The sequence below is a fragment of the Amblyomma maculatum genome, chromosome 9 (assembly GCF_055883805.1).
Source record: "Amblyomma maculatum isolate TAMU_Amacu chromosome 9, ASM5588380v1, whole genome shotgun sequence".
Classification (NCBI taxonomy): domain Eukaryota; kingdom Metazoa; phylum Arthropoda; class Arachnida; order Ixodida; family Ixodidae; genus Amblyomma; species Amblyomma maculatum.
In genome coordinates, this window is record NC_139352.1 from 129,819,955 (window position 1) to 129,835,126 (window position 15,172).

The 15,172-nt window shown below is 49.7% G+C and overlaps 1 pseudogene; it reads left to right on the plus strand.

Moving 5' to 3' along the window:
* The window catches only part of LOC146180381 (uncharacterized), a 38,515-nt pseudogene extending 24,604 nt beyond the window's left edge, over positions 1 to 13,911 (plus strand).
* Positions 13,912 to 15,172: the final 1,261 nt, after the last annotated feature.

Consider the following 15,172-nt stretch of genomic DNA (forward strand, 5'->3'; position numbering starts at 1 on the left):
AAAAGAAGTGGGCCAACTATTGAGCCTTGTGGTACGCCTATATTAGTAGTTTTTTCATCGGAATAAATGCCTGAAATACTTACTAGCTGGCTGCGGTCTTTTAAGAAATTTTTAATCAGTTGCAATGATGGGCCTGTTATTCCAACCGCTTCTAGTTTCATGAAGAGAATTGAGTGGTTAATAGAATCGAATGCTTTACTGAGGTCTATAAATACTGCACCAGCGCAGTTTCCTGCGTCTATTTCCTTTTTAAGTTTATCTGTTAAATATAAAATTGCTAGGTCAGAAGAGCAGCCTGGGCGAAATCCATGCTGAAAAGAAGAAAGAACATTAAATTTATCCAAATATTTGGTCAAGCGTTTTTCAATTAACTTTTCAATTACTTTGCTGAAAAATGGGAGTACACAGATTGGTCTATAAGTTGTTATCAAGGAGCGGTCACCTTTCTTAAACACCGGAGTGATTCTGCCGTGCTTTAGTTCGTGAGGAAAGATTCCGGTCTTAAACATGCTATTGATGATGTTAGAAAGAACAAGAGATATGGGTTAAGCGATTAGTTTTATATAGCTAGGGTGAACACCATCGAGACCTGCGCTGGTTATTTTTAGAGAGGAAATGATGGAAACAACCTCGTCAGGACTTGTTGGGAATAAGAAAAATGAATAAGGTGGATGATTTGTGCCGAATTCGTAATGGGGTGCTGGCACTGAGTTATGATGCGAGAAGTAATTACAGAAAGCATCGGCAATTTCTCGAGGGCTAGAATAAACAACATTGTCGTGGGTTACAGTCGTTATCGGCACCTGTTGTGCATCTTTATTTACGAATGAGTTAATTACTTCCCACTTTTTTTTAGTGTTGCTGCCACAATCGATAATTCGCTGTTCAATAAAACGTCTTTTAGCATTCTTTAATTGCATGAATAGGCAATTGTAGAATCTTTTGTAGCGAGCGCGAAGCTTGATATTAAACGGTTTTTTCTTTGTCTTTTTGTAAAGGTTGTCGCGCGTGCGCATTGCCTTTAGGAGTTTATCGGTTAGCCATGGGTTTTGGGATGACGCAATAACTTTCTTGCATTTACGTCTCTGGGAGTTAGCATGAATGAAAGATATCAGGAGCGTTAAGAAACTCGAAAAGGCTTGTTGTGGGTCGTTCGCCGAGATAAGTGAAGACCAATCTGCGTTAGTAACTGCAGCGACGAACTTTTCTTTATCAAGCGCAACTTTGGTATACGAGATGGCGCTGTGTTCAGGATGGGAATTGAAGCGCATGAAAACTGGGTAGTGATCAGTAATGTCAATGTTCAGAATGCCGGCGTCTGGTGGAAATGCTAGGTTAGATAGCACGTGGTCAATTAATGAACCTCCACCACCAATGACACAACGCGTGGGCAGCGTACAGCGTAATCAGGGATTCAAAACCAAAACTTTGAAAACATGTAGCATAATTCACGGTATCAGAGGAGCAGGTATCAAGAAGATTAATATTAATATCCCCTGTAATTATGATGTTCTTAGTTTCGGCAGTTAAAGTCGTCATGACACGTTCAAGAGCAGTACAGAAGTCTGGGACAGATGAAGATGGGGAGCGATAGATGCATCCAAGAATAAAGTTTTTTTGGTCTGTATTTATAAAATTGTTGGCAAGTTCCACCCAAACAGATTCACAGTTAGTGACATTGATTTCTAGGTCGTGCTTGCGTTTATATGGGATGTTGGACCTTATATATATAGCTGAACCACCATGGTTAGTGGACTGCCGATGTGAGTATTCCGATGCATAGGAAGGGAAACAGAACAAATCTTTATCATCGACGTTTAGCCAAGTCTCCGAAACAGCAATTATTGAAAATCGGGTATCCAATGATGAAAACAGACTGTCAAAGTCATCAAAATGCTTGCGAATGCTACGCGCGTTAAAATGGATTATAGAAGGGGAATGATTTTGAAGAAATCTGTTCAGCTCACTTGTCGTAAGATAGGACGCCATTGTTCTTTAGTCGGCAATGCAAAAGCTCCAAAAGTGTATCTATATGACTAGCAGATTAGCGCCAGATCAGACTCGTCAGAGATGCGATACACATGGCTGGTGGTTGTTTTTCTTGCTTTTATCTGACAGTTGTCCGTCCACAGAAATTTCCAGCTCTTTGCTTTCTTGAGCCTCAGTGCTTTTGAGAACAGATCTTTGTTTCGCATGGTTAGGTGGTCATTCACGAAAAAGGGGCTGTTTTCAGGAGTTGACAAGCCAATATCATGCAGACCAAGCCTAGCTTTTCGCGCACCGCTGACGAACTATGATTTTTTTGAGCGTGCGCAAAACCTAGCGATTATATTTTTTTTTGTCGCTATCTATCGTCGCGACTCGGTGAACAATGTCCAGATCAAATGATGCAAGAGGGCATCCAACTTTGTCTGCAATGGTGAGTACGACGGCCACCCAGTCTTCGTCCTGTGTGACCGGAATTCCTTTAATTTAACTCTGTAAGGTTTTTGGCCAATCGAGGGTGCACTTCCTGTGTTAATTTTGTGCTGTAGCCGAAAAGCTGGGAAATGGCTACCCGATCCATTTGAGGCAAAGTGGAACGCTTTGGCATGAGTTGTCAAAATGTCTTGCAGAATACGACGTTCATTAGATGGGAGCGGTTTTTTGACCATACCCTCAAACTCAGCACAATATTCAGACTTGTCTTTCGCGGCTTCTCTGCAATCGGAAATAATTCCAACGGTATGAGTCACATAATTCTCAAATCTCGCGACTCTCAAACCAAAAGGAAGACAAACAGGCTCTTCTGACACGTTCACAGCCCAGAGGTATACGCGACCACCTGCCGCCTCCACGACGGAGCGTGGCACCAGAATATTTTTTTTCGTTCCATTCGAGACATCTGGCTCGACGACTATTGAATGTTTACCCATGAAGGATTCAGATGACTTCACGGGGAGAAACGTCGTCGTCATCGCAGGCAGCAGCACATCTTCTTTCAAGGCGAGAACTCCTTGATAACTCTGAGACATGTCATCTACAATAGCGGGGATAATGTTCGGCTGCAAACAAATTTCACCGGCACTAAAGTGTAAATACCGTAGCAGTCTGGGCGTGTTGGTTATTCTTGATGGAAAAATACAGCGTAGAGAAGGACGAGGACAAAATGAAGACACATAGGACACACGAGCGCTCGTGTGTCCTATGTGTCTTCATTTTGTCCTCGTCCTTCTTTGCGCTGTATTTCTCCATCATAAAGTCTAAAGTCGCACCACACTCGAGCAAAAGTCAACACCCAAGATAACGTCATGCGTGGCACGCCTCAATATAACAAATTCTGTCCTATAGCACTCGTCACCAATTACAACTGAAACTGAGCACGGGCTTACCGGCTTAAGTTTCACCCCCAACTCCACAAAACGTAGTGTTTTTGTCCCACACAAACATAACTTTCTGTCGAAGGCGGTTCTTAAATGAAAGGATCATAACTGACACAGCGGCATCAGTGTCAACGAAAGCATCCGGTTTAACATTATCTACGCGCACTGACACTTTGTTCTTTAGCATGACGATAGGTAGAGGTATGCGTGAAATTGATCGTCCGGCGACCTTACCTCCATCGGTCGCACCACCCAGTTTCCCAGCGGTGGAGCAACGAAGCGGCGACGTGGGGATAGCGAAAGGGGTTGTCGCTGCGGTGGGGGAGTGATGCTGCCATCAGACACAGGGGAGTCATTCTGTGCATGGCGTTGAGGGGAAGAGGGCCGATAGGAGGTAGAGGGTGGCTGCTGCTCCCACTGGGCACCATTCGTGAAGCGCGGTGCTCGTTCGACAGGGGGTCGGGAAATTTTACGACGCGGGCAAAAGCGGAATATATGTCCACTGCCCCCACAGCCCTAACATACAGGTGGCTGGCGGCTGTGGTAGTTCACATCAGGATCCCTTGCAGGTCGAGATGGGGTAACTGAAGCGCGACGAATAGCACCACGAGGCACATCATCCGGATGGGCTGGACGCTGCTGGAAATAAGGGTGCGATGTTGGTTGCAGGGTCCGCTTCACGCCGTTGTTGTAAGATGGTTCGCCATTATTTTGTGCAACCCATGGCATGCGTTGTTCCCATGATGATACGTTCCTCGATGTCGGGTGGTAGGGTACACCGAAATTTGTATGTTGCCGCTGAATATCCAGCGCCTCGCGTATAATCCTCCTGACCATAGAAGCGATGTCTTCAGCCTCCGGAATGTCGATACCGGCAACAGTTGCTACATTTGAAAGACGGCCAAATTTGGGCGCTATCCGACGTGCCTTTAACGCCTGAAATGCCCGGCCCTGCTTGAAAACATCTGCAACTGTGGCAAGAGTGTCCCGCGAAATAAGAAAGTTGTACATATCCTCAGCAATCTCCTTGAGAAGGTGCCCTACCTTGTCTTCTTCCGACATCTGCCGGTTTACAATGCGATAAAGTTTCAATATTTCTTCGATGTAGCGTGTGCATGTCTTACCGCGAAGCTGGGCTCTCTGGGAAGACTGATGCTCAGCGCGGTCCTTCTTCGCAAAGGTATCCCCAAAGGACTTCGTAATTTCTTCAACAAATCGGTCCCACGTCGTCAGGTTTTCCTTGTTTTTATCAAACCAAGTCAGAGCCGTGCCAGCGAGGAAGAAAACAACATTTTACAGACGTGCGATTGAGTTCCATCGGTTGTACTTGCTGCATCTTCCGTAACGTCGGAGCCATTCCTCAACGTCATCTTCGGGCTCACCGTGGAGCGTACGCGGCTTTCGCTGGTGGGGAAAGGCCGTCGTCTCTTCAGATGGCTGTTGATGAGTCTGCGTCGTGCGGGTGGTAGCCATTGGAAGGTACTGTTAGCATATAAAGGTGGCAAACCTGCTACACGACGGCTGCAACGAGGTACTGGCGGATCCAGAACGTTTTTACCCAGCGCTTAGCACCAAATGTAACAGATGAAATAGTTTTATTACAGGTGAACTTCGTATGAAGGACGGACGCATACAGCTAAAAAAAACCTGGATCAATCTGCATGCGCCTCGCTTCCTCCGCTTCTTCTTCTGCTACTTCTGCAGCTTCTCAGTGCACCGCTACGCGGCGTAACAATATGTATGTTATTTGTTTTTGCCGCGGAACCTTCAAAACTGTATTTGTTGTTTTTCAACAGTCGCCGGCATACAGGCTTATCACTCTGATTCTGGATTGCGTATCAGTTCCGTAATCTTTGTTTGTTAATGCTCGATGTGGCGAGTCTCACCTTTATCAGTTTCGTTGTAGCGCAAGATGCACCGAGATCTATCTCGAAGATTCCGGCCACTCGTGTTTCTTTCCACAATGTTCCAGCCCGTGCTGGTAGCTGTTTGCGACGTTATCTAGATTGTTGTGTGCAGCCTTTAAATTGAGCGTTGACGAGTGTGACGAGCATTCTTTGTTCGACGATCGACGAGCACGTTTGTTGCTATCGCCGCCGCCGAGTTGCTTAGTTCTTTTGCGGGCGCAAGTCAGCCCAATAAAGAGTTAATTTCAGTACCAGCAAGCCTGTGTCTTCTTTTTGGTGTCAACGGCCTTGTCACAACTACGTGACATCTGGTGGAGGTGCTGCCATTGATCTTTAAAGCGAAGATTCCAGCCTTGTTCCTGTTACCCTGGAATAACAGCCTACAGGCCACCGAACCAGTCGCCGGTTTCAAGGCCTCCAACCTGAACACGGTCTGCTGCCGGACCCCATTCGATCTCGGAAGGCAACGACGCTGACAATGGCCCAGCCTAAAGCACCGGTTGTTTTCGTTCAACCTCGTGAGCCCCCCTGCTTCCATGGATGACCATACGAAGATGCAGAAGACTGGGTGGACCTTTTCGACCGTGTGGCAGAATTCGACGGCTGGAACGACACCGCGAAAATCAGGCAAGTCTACTTTGTTCTTCAAGGACATGCCCGAGTTTGGTTCGAAAATCTTGAGGCAGCTATAAAGGATTGGGAGATTTTCAAGGAAGTGTTTTTGACTGCTGTTTCAAGCCTCTTCCGAAAGGAAAGAGCCCAGGCCCTCCTTCAGTCAAGACTTCAACTTCCTAACGAGCCTGTCCTGGCGTACGTTGAGGAGATGAAGCGCTTCTTTCGCCGCGCCGACCCTAACATGACTGAAGGTGAGAGAGTCAAATTTTTAATGCGAGGCGTCAAAGAATCGCTTTTTGCAAGTCTTGTCAGAAATCCGCCAGAAACCGTGGCGGAATTTGAAACGGAAGCGTCTGCCATCGAGAAGACATTGGACACCCGGATGCGCCACTACGAGCGACCACTTCAGCCGGACTACTCAAGACACCACCCCAGCGCATCTGCAAGCGGAGAGAGCCTTCGGGACCTCACTCGGGAGATCGTGCGAGAGGAGCTCCGCCGATTGATGCCATCCTCGCAACAACCCCAGGTGGCGACGCTTGCGTACGTCCTCCGTGAAGAAGTCCAGCAGGCGCTGGGCGTTCCTCAAGCGCCGGCTGCGACTGTTCCAGCACAAGAGGCAACAGCGATCACCTACGCTGCTGTTACGTCGCCCTGCGCCCCGACGGGATGACTTTCCGAGCCCTCGCCGCTTCCGTCCTGTTCCTGAAAACCGCTCCTTGGCCCCCGCCCGCCAAGCCTACCAACAAACCCCAAGCCTCAAGAAGTGCGACGCCTGGAGGACAACAAACAACCGGCCATTATGCTTCCATTGCGATGAAGCCGGCCACATTCTGCGCCACTGCCCGCACCGACGAATCGGTCTCCGCGAATTTGCAGTCGACGCTCCACGACCACGCCCAGGTGAACGACCGCAAGAAATCGACAACTATCTGCATAGCGATGCGATTGCACCACCAAGCCGTCGGTTCAGGTCTCCATCGCCGTACAGGGCCCGCTTTGCGTCGCCAGGCCGTAACTACGATGAAAATGTGCGCGGAATGTCTCTAAGCCCGCGCAGGGTAAACTAAATAGAGCAAGCTTTGGAGGTGAGGCTGCTCAACGGCGAAAAGACGAACATCCTCCGCCGCCGACTGCCACTAACGACGACGCAGCCATTTCACCGCCGCTCCACACGACAACATCGACGACAACATCGACGACAACACGACCACAGTGCAAGCCGACACCGCCGCCCAGCAAAGTAACAATGGTATGCCCAGGCCACGACCTGAAGAAACGACGGAGCCGAGATCGGACACAAAGGCCCACGTGCAATGCGAGGACGCGAACTAGTGGCCTTGAAGTTGATATCGACGGTCGCACAGTCACTGCCCTAGTAGACACCGGAGCTGACTATTCAGTCATTAGTGGACTGTTGGCCTCTCAGCTCAGGAAAGATACCACCGCTTGGGATGGCCCACTGATTAGCACCGCAGGTGGCAACTTGATTACTCCATCGGGACAATGCACTGCAAGAATAACCGTAAATGGGAGTACTTACCCCCCCCCCTCCCCCAGCTTTGTGGTCTTGCAGCAGTGCTCTTTCGACGTGATTTTAGACATGGACTTCCTAAATGAACATAGGGCTATCATCGACCTGCGCTCCAAGCTCATCAAGCTCTCTGCAGACAAAGCCATTCCTGCTACGACGACGACGATGCAACACATTGCTCTAAACGTCCTCGATGAAGAATTGACCGTCCCGCCCCGATCAAGGATCGCAGTCTGCGTACGTAGCGCAAGTATCGAAACCGCTGAAGGCATCGTCGAAGGAAATATCCAATTGCTCTTAGAACGGGGTGTCGGCATCGCAAGAGGCATCGCGAAATTCCGGAGAGGTCAAGCTCAGGTTCTGGTAACAAACTTCACCAAAGAATACCGGCATCTCAACAAGGGCACGACGATCGCTTTTCTCGACCAATCAGCCGACCTCAAAGACGTATTCGCCCTCCACGACCAAACGCTGGAAAACGCACCGGACCAATTCAGTCACCCCAAATTTGACATCAACCCGGCATTGCCCCACATCAGGAAAGACCAGATTATCAGTCTTCTTCGAAGCTACGGGGAGTGCTTCTCGTCATCATCGAAGGTACGACAAACACCACTGGCCAAGCACCACATTATAACGGACGAACACGCACGACTTCTGCGCCAAAGCCCTTATCGTGTATCGCCGCGAGAACGCCAGGTTATACGCGATCAAGTTGAGGAAATGCTGCGTGATGACGTAATCCAGCCATCGAACAGCCCCTGGGCGGCACCAGTCGTTTTGGTAAAGAAAGACTGCACACTTCGCTTCTGCGCTGACTACCGCCGCTTGAATAGCATAACGAAGAAGGACGTCTACCCGCTTCCCCGCATCGAAGACACTCTCGACCGGCTCTGCAATGCAAGGTACTTCTCATCGATGGACCTGAAGAAGGGATATTGGAAAATTGAGGTCGACGAAAGAGATCGCGAGAAGACAGCATTCATCACACCGGGCGGTCTTTTTGAGTTCAAGGTGATGCCATTTGGCCTCTGCTCCGCACCAGCCACATTTCAACGAGTAATGGACACAGTTCTGGCAGGCTTGAAGTGGCAAATTAGCCAGCGCTAAATGCTCGTAACTAGAACGCCTAATTACTGAAGAGACGAGTTATTTGTGTGGTCATGCATCAGCCGAACATTTGTTTGAAGTGCCTGCATAATTGAATCTGTCTTTCTCTGGAAGTGTTCGGCCCAACCTGCAAAAATGAACACGCTTCTTCCATACCGCCCTGATGTTTCTGAATCGAGAGCAATCAAACAAAACACATGTATTTCCACCGTGTGCTTTTTCTGAGCACTGGCATTTCTTTTTCCTATGCTTGTGAAAGAGTGGCCGCCAATTTCTCAGGCTGCTCGAAGATCGTTGAATATCTTCACCCACTCTGCGCGCTGCAGAAGTGCTTGCAACATTGCAAGACTATGTTCTCGCTCTTGTGTAATAACATCGTAGACCATCTGTTCTGTTTTCACCTTGGCATCTTTCGTGCGATCTACAGATGACGGCATGTCAGCTGGAATCACTGCTGCGGGAACTTCCTCTCGCACATACTTTACAGAAGCCGCCCTGCGAATATCTTCGAGGAAGGCTGAGTTTCTGTGCTGTAATTGTCACTCATATTTTGCTCAGGGCGACTGTATGCGCTTCTATCGTTTTATTTTGGCGGCTCCTGGGATCCTCGACTGAAGTCGCTATATCCTATAAGTCCTTGCCAGTCTCGTACCCCCGCAGGCCGATAGGTCGATTCGTTTTGATGGTCGATCTGTGTGCATGTTGCCAAGCGCACGATCCACATGGTACGCTCATTTGCAATAGTTCGTTGGAGGTCCGGAAACAGTCTCGCTTTCAAACAGCACAGAAGCCTCTGCTCACCTTTCAACGTTCGTAATTGGTTCGATGCTTTGTTTACTCTGAGATAGCCCTATCTGGATCGGTGTCTGATTGCAACAGGTCTCACCAAAACGTCATTCCTAGAGTTCAACAGGCGCTCCTGGGTGACTGCTGACATCGTTCTGAGCGCACATAGAATCATCACTCCTATCTATCACCGTCCGCGATGTTTCGGTGTACTGGGTCTTAAGAACTGATTCGGGAAATGGAAAGTCAGGCATTGGTGTGACTGCGTTGGAACTTCCGACTTGCGTCATTTTAAGTACAATGTGAGAATTGGCGGTTTAATCGATAAGGTGATTTGGCGAACAGCGAGTGAAGCTTTTAAGGGCTTGTGTGCACTGCAGCTAGAGGACGCTGGGTAGATGAAGTCGTCTGGAACGACTCGAAGTCTTTCTTCGTGCCGTTACATAAATTCTCACTACGCCACGCCACTCTTTTGAAATTTCCCTTGCAGCTTTCTACATGTCCAGAGAATGACTTCTGAATGGAAGGGTAGTTTTCCCGCCGTGCGCTCCACTTTCCCGTTACGTTTTATCCAGCGGCTTCTTTCGTATAGGGTGCGGTTGCTGCAGGGAGCTCTACCATTGTCTGTCGGCAACAAAGACTGTCGGCAACAATAGTAGGCCCTTTAACAACCTAGAAGTGGTGGCAGAGGAGAGTAACTGTCTGTAAGGTAGTTTTCTCGTACTGTAGTGCAGCTGCGGCGTATTTTGCACAAACGGTGCCTCTAAAAGCCTGCAACTTGTCATTCAGTACGCGCAATACGTCGTTGCATACTTTTAGTCTCGCCTGAAAGAACTTTAGCGCAAGAATATTTACTGCGTTCGAACTGAAAAGTTCTATTGCCTGATGTAACTGCCGGGTCAGAAAATATTGTTGAATATCGCGTGTCCTTTTGATACGTTCCATGGTGTTTTGAAGCAGCCCTCTATCTGTCCGGTGGGGTTCAATAGCGAACCTCCTGGTAAATTCCTGGATGGTCGTCGGTGTTCTTCCTGCTAACTCCAGGAAATATCTTTGGAGGAGCTCACAATACCTTCCCGGGTTTTGGCCCCATTAATTATACAAGAAGTAGGGCAGACACCAGGACTCTACCTTCCCGGGTTTTGGCCCCATTAATTATACAAGAAGTAGGGCAGACACCAGGACTCCTCTAACACTGCATTTAATTCCCGGCTGTCCCCTCGATTCTCAATGCGCCAACATGGCGCTCAGCCTTTCGCGCACCCTCAGTCCACACACCTCGTCTTCCTTCTTCCCGTCGTTCTGTTTGCAGATTCTTGCCTGAATCTGCAACAATGATTAGGGGTCCTTCAAACATTCACCAGCACTCTTATTTTTTAATTCTGCGGAAAATGCAATAGAGACGAAGTGCGATTGTACGCACGCAGAGAGAACAAGGTTGCGAAAGAATGCAGAATTACTAAAGAGCAGTCGACTTGCTGCGTTTGGTGCTTCATTTAACGATGCAGTAACAACATTGTTGACACTACAAAAGGGGCCCAATGAGCGCTATATGTCCCATGGGAAGAAGTCAGAATGCGTCTGGCTCTGTCTTTCTTCAGAAATGTGAATTACGGTGAGAAATGTTTCAAGCCTTGCAGAGAGCCCGAACTCGCGTTCATTTCATAAGTGCTCTACCTGTTTTGTCACATCCTACTTTGTCATCTTTGCTTCTCGTTAAAGATTGTCATCGTCCCTCTCTGCTAATAGCATTGTAAAGATTCGCATGGGCTTTTAAGAATCTAAAATACTGTTTCTCGCATGAAATGAAGTGATTTGTTTAAGCGGTCGCTTGTCGGTCATTCCTTGCCTTTTATTGCATCACGAGTAAGATAATAACACTCAAACATAATACGTACAGAGCTTGCCATTAGTCTCTGCTCCTAAGCAATGTTTGTTACGGTCAGTGTTGGACACATACTCATCAATTTCTTCCGCCACTCACCTCTGGTATCCTACATAACTCAGTAACTCAGCTTCAGTCGACCTGCCTTTCACGACACCAAACTGAGCATTTGTTAATATGTTACACCGATTAACAAAACTTATCATGCGTTTATGAATTAACTTCCCCAAGCATTTGAAAAAGACAGGCAGAATTGATATTGGTCTACAGATAGATAACACGTCCTTGTAGCCACGTTTAAACACTGAAGTTACTTGTGCAATTTGGAGTTTTGAAGAAAGCAAGCCAGAAATAAATACATTGTTTATGATTTGTGTATGTGGTTGTGGGATTAGGTTATATAGACGCTTAATTGGTAGAATTTGCAAAGCATCTACGTTACAGCTTGTGGGGCCCCGCAGCCGCTTTTAGTGTTTCAAACCTCGCGCGCTTTTTTCTGTTTGTGTTGTTGTCCGCCCGGGCAGCGCGAGTATGCATGAGCGAGCTGCCTGGAGCGGGGGCGGCATGTTATCGGCGCGAGACCGAGGGTAGAGAAGCGCGTCAGAAGCATGGCTCGTGGCTTTCTCGCCGGGCGGCCGGCCAGCGAAGGGCGGCGAGGCAGCGTCCCAGGCCGGCGGGATGTACACGGACGACGGAGCGGGGTCCTGCCTGACGAAGATGGACGCGGTGCCTACAAGAATGCTTTAGGAGTATTAGCGTGAGTGCTGCCACGCGAAAAGCATTGCTTTTGTACCGTCGTAAGCGCTTTGGCCCTATTACTCGCCCTATCCGCGCCGCAGTGTGCTTTTTGTTGCCGCGCTGAAGCCCTGACCCATGTCCCGTATTATTCTGCATATTCCATTGTCGCGCACTTCGACGGCATGCTGGCAGCGCAGTTTTGACCAATGCTGTTTATTTTTATTTTATGCTTTTCTGTTGATCCGAAATAAAGCGGCGTTTTAAGAAAGACGGTTTTTCACTCGTCGGGCGAGGCCATCGCTCGCGGACCCGTATTCCCGAAGGCGAAGCCTTCATTTGGCGCCCATTGTGATTTCTGCTCCAGCTTTGTCTTGCCCCGCGAGTGTCGCAATTTGAGGTTCATGCGGACTCACCGGGTGCAAGCGACCAGTTGGCAGAGACAGTTCGGCCTCCCACACAGGCGGGTTCCGGGCATGAGCAATCAGAAGACAGGAAAAGCGAACTGTCGGAAATTTGTTACGGAATTCTTGGCCTACTGTTCGAGCTACTTAATTAAAGGCACATTTCAGAGAAATGGTAGGAAGCGAGGCAGTTTTGATAAGGCCCACTCCATTGTATCGCAATAATCAGCTGCAGCTGAATTTGACCGTGCCAAGGTTTGAAGGATACCCCGACAAGAAATCTGTTTGCAATTTTTCTTTATGAAATGGACGATTATCAGATGGTAATGGCAATTTCGGAGCGCGCTCTGATCACGCGTGTGCTTCCCGTAGCTTCGGTAGGTTCGGCAGCAACCTGGAAGCGTAGACAGCGGCCATTCACTACAAAGCAGGATTTTATAGACCGTTTTCGAGAAGCTTTTTTGCCGCCTGAGTATGACATCCGTGTGAAAGACGAGCTTTGCACCAGGACGCAAGACGAAAACAAGGGTTTGCTTGAGTTTTTGCGCAGTTTTCAAGAGCTGCATGAGCAGGCAGATCCTGCAGTTCCGGAACCAGAGAAGGTGGCTCATGCCATACATCGGTGTCATCCAAGGTACCAGCCATACCTCCGGGGTCGCCAGTTCGCGGACTTCGATGACATGGCTAGAGAAGCATCCCGCATCGAGGCATCTTTCCTGACGGAGCTCCAGTACAAACCACCTCCCCCGGCGGAGACCTGCCTTGAGCCGTCCTGTGCGTGGCTTGGATCATCAGCAGCACGCAGCCTGGAGACGCTAAGCTGCCGTGCGGGGGCTGGCGATTTGCACGGGGTCACAAGCCCTGATGCGCATACTCAGGTGACGAGCCGATTGCATTGGGTGACAGGTCAGACGGGGCCCCGTGTCTTCTTGCCATACGGAGACGCTGGGACCCCTTGTCTGGCAGCAGTTGGGTCATCGAAAGTCAGAACGCGCAAATCACGGACACCACCTGCAGGAACTGCCGTCTACCATGCACCTACGTGTGCAGCGTGGATGTGTGCAGCGTGGAAGTCACCTCCGGGTGCAGCGTAGACGTCACCTACGGGTCCAGCGTAGACGTCACCTACGGGTGCAGCATGGACGTCACCTACGGATGCAACGTGGGTGTCGCCACTGGGTGTAGCGTAGACGTCACCTTCGAGTGCACCGTGGACGTCACTTTCAGGTGCAGCGTGGATGTCACCTTCGGGTGCAGCGTGGATGTCACCTTCGGGTGCAACGTGGACGTCACCTTCAGGTGCAGCGTGAACGTCACCTACGGATGCAACGTGGGTGTCGCCACTGGGTGCAGCGTAGACGCCACCTTCGAGTGCACTGTGGACGTCACCTTCAGGTGCAGCGTAGACGTCACCTACGGGTGCAGTATGGACGTCACCTACGGATGCAACGTGGGTGTCGCCACTGGGTGTAGCGTAGACGTCACCTTCGAGTGCACCGTGGACGTCACCTACGGGTGCAGCATGGACGTCACCTACGGATGCAACGTGGGTGTCGCCACTGGTGTAGCGTAGACGTCACCTTCGAGTGCACCGTGGACGTCACCTTCAGGTGCAGCGTGGATGTCACCTTCGGGTGCAGCGTGGATGTCACCTTCGGGTGCAACGTGGACCTTTACCTTCGTGTGCAACGTGCGTGTCACCACCGGGCGCAACAATATCACCTTCGGGTGCAACGTGGGTGTCGTCACGGGGTGCCATAATGTCGCCTTCGGGTGCAACGTGGGTCTCGCCACCGGGTGCAACGTGGGATTCACCTTCGGATGCAATGGTGTTGCCATCAGGTGAGACGTGGGTGCCGCCCCCTGGCACAACTTGTCCTATGATTCTCAGATTCAGGAAAACGCAGGGGAGGGTGTTTTGGTCATTACACCATCCAGCGGCCAGGCCGCACAGACGTGGCCAACCACCGGGAGGGCTGATTCAGTCGCTACCTTTCTTGCCTGAACGGATTCAGGTGCCTTCGACCCAGGTGCCATTGATGCAGGTACCATCGTCACCACCTGCTATCCTTGAGGCAGACTCCGAGAAACCCTACAAACACTCGGTGAGTGCAGTCCAGTCAACTTCTTTTGAGGAAAGCCAACCAGACAAGAACCCGCTAGTCTTGGTCAAAATTGCCGGACTGGAACTTCCAGCCCTTTTAGACACAGGGTCTACGGTGTCAGCCTTCGGCGATAAGGTAAAGAATTCCCGTGAGACAAAACATGTCCGGTTACGGAGTGTAAACACCAACCTTCGTATGGGGTCGACTCACATAGTACCCGCAACCTCAGCAGCCCGCCTAACTGTTAATATAAATGGTAGAAAGATTAGACAGCGTTTCTTAGGCCTCCCCGGACTATCCTGGCCAGTCATACTAGCCCGTAACATCATAGTGAAGGCAGGAATCGTGATTTATCTCAGTGAGGGAACCTACTGGTACGGCACTGGTACCGGCACTGGTTCAAGACCAAGGCCGCTGAGCCACAGTCACAGTTGCTTGCCACGAATGGCCATTCGGCCAATTTAACATGAAATAGTATTTTAACTGCTATGAATTCCTTCACGGGGTCACCAGCGAGAAAATGCAGAATCGAGATAGTGCTCAGGCCCTTTGCAGCAATGTTCATGGAGGCTCCGGGGAAGGCCAATGTACTAACTCACAGGATCGACACCGGCGATGCTCGTAATATCCGATTCAATCCAAGGCCCTTGCGTGTCCTCAAGCGAGTGCTGCTGGATGGGGCCCTCGACGAAATGGTGGCTACCGGTGCGGTGAGACCATCAAAAACCC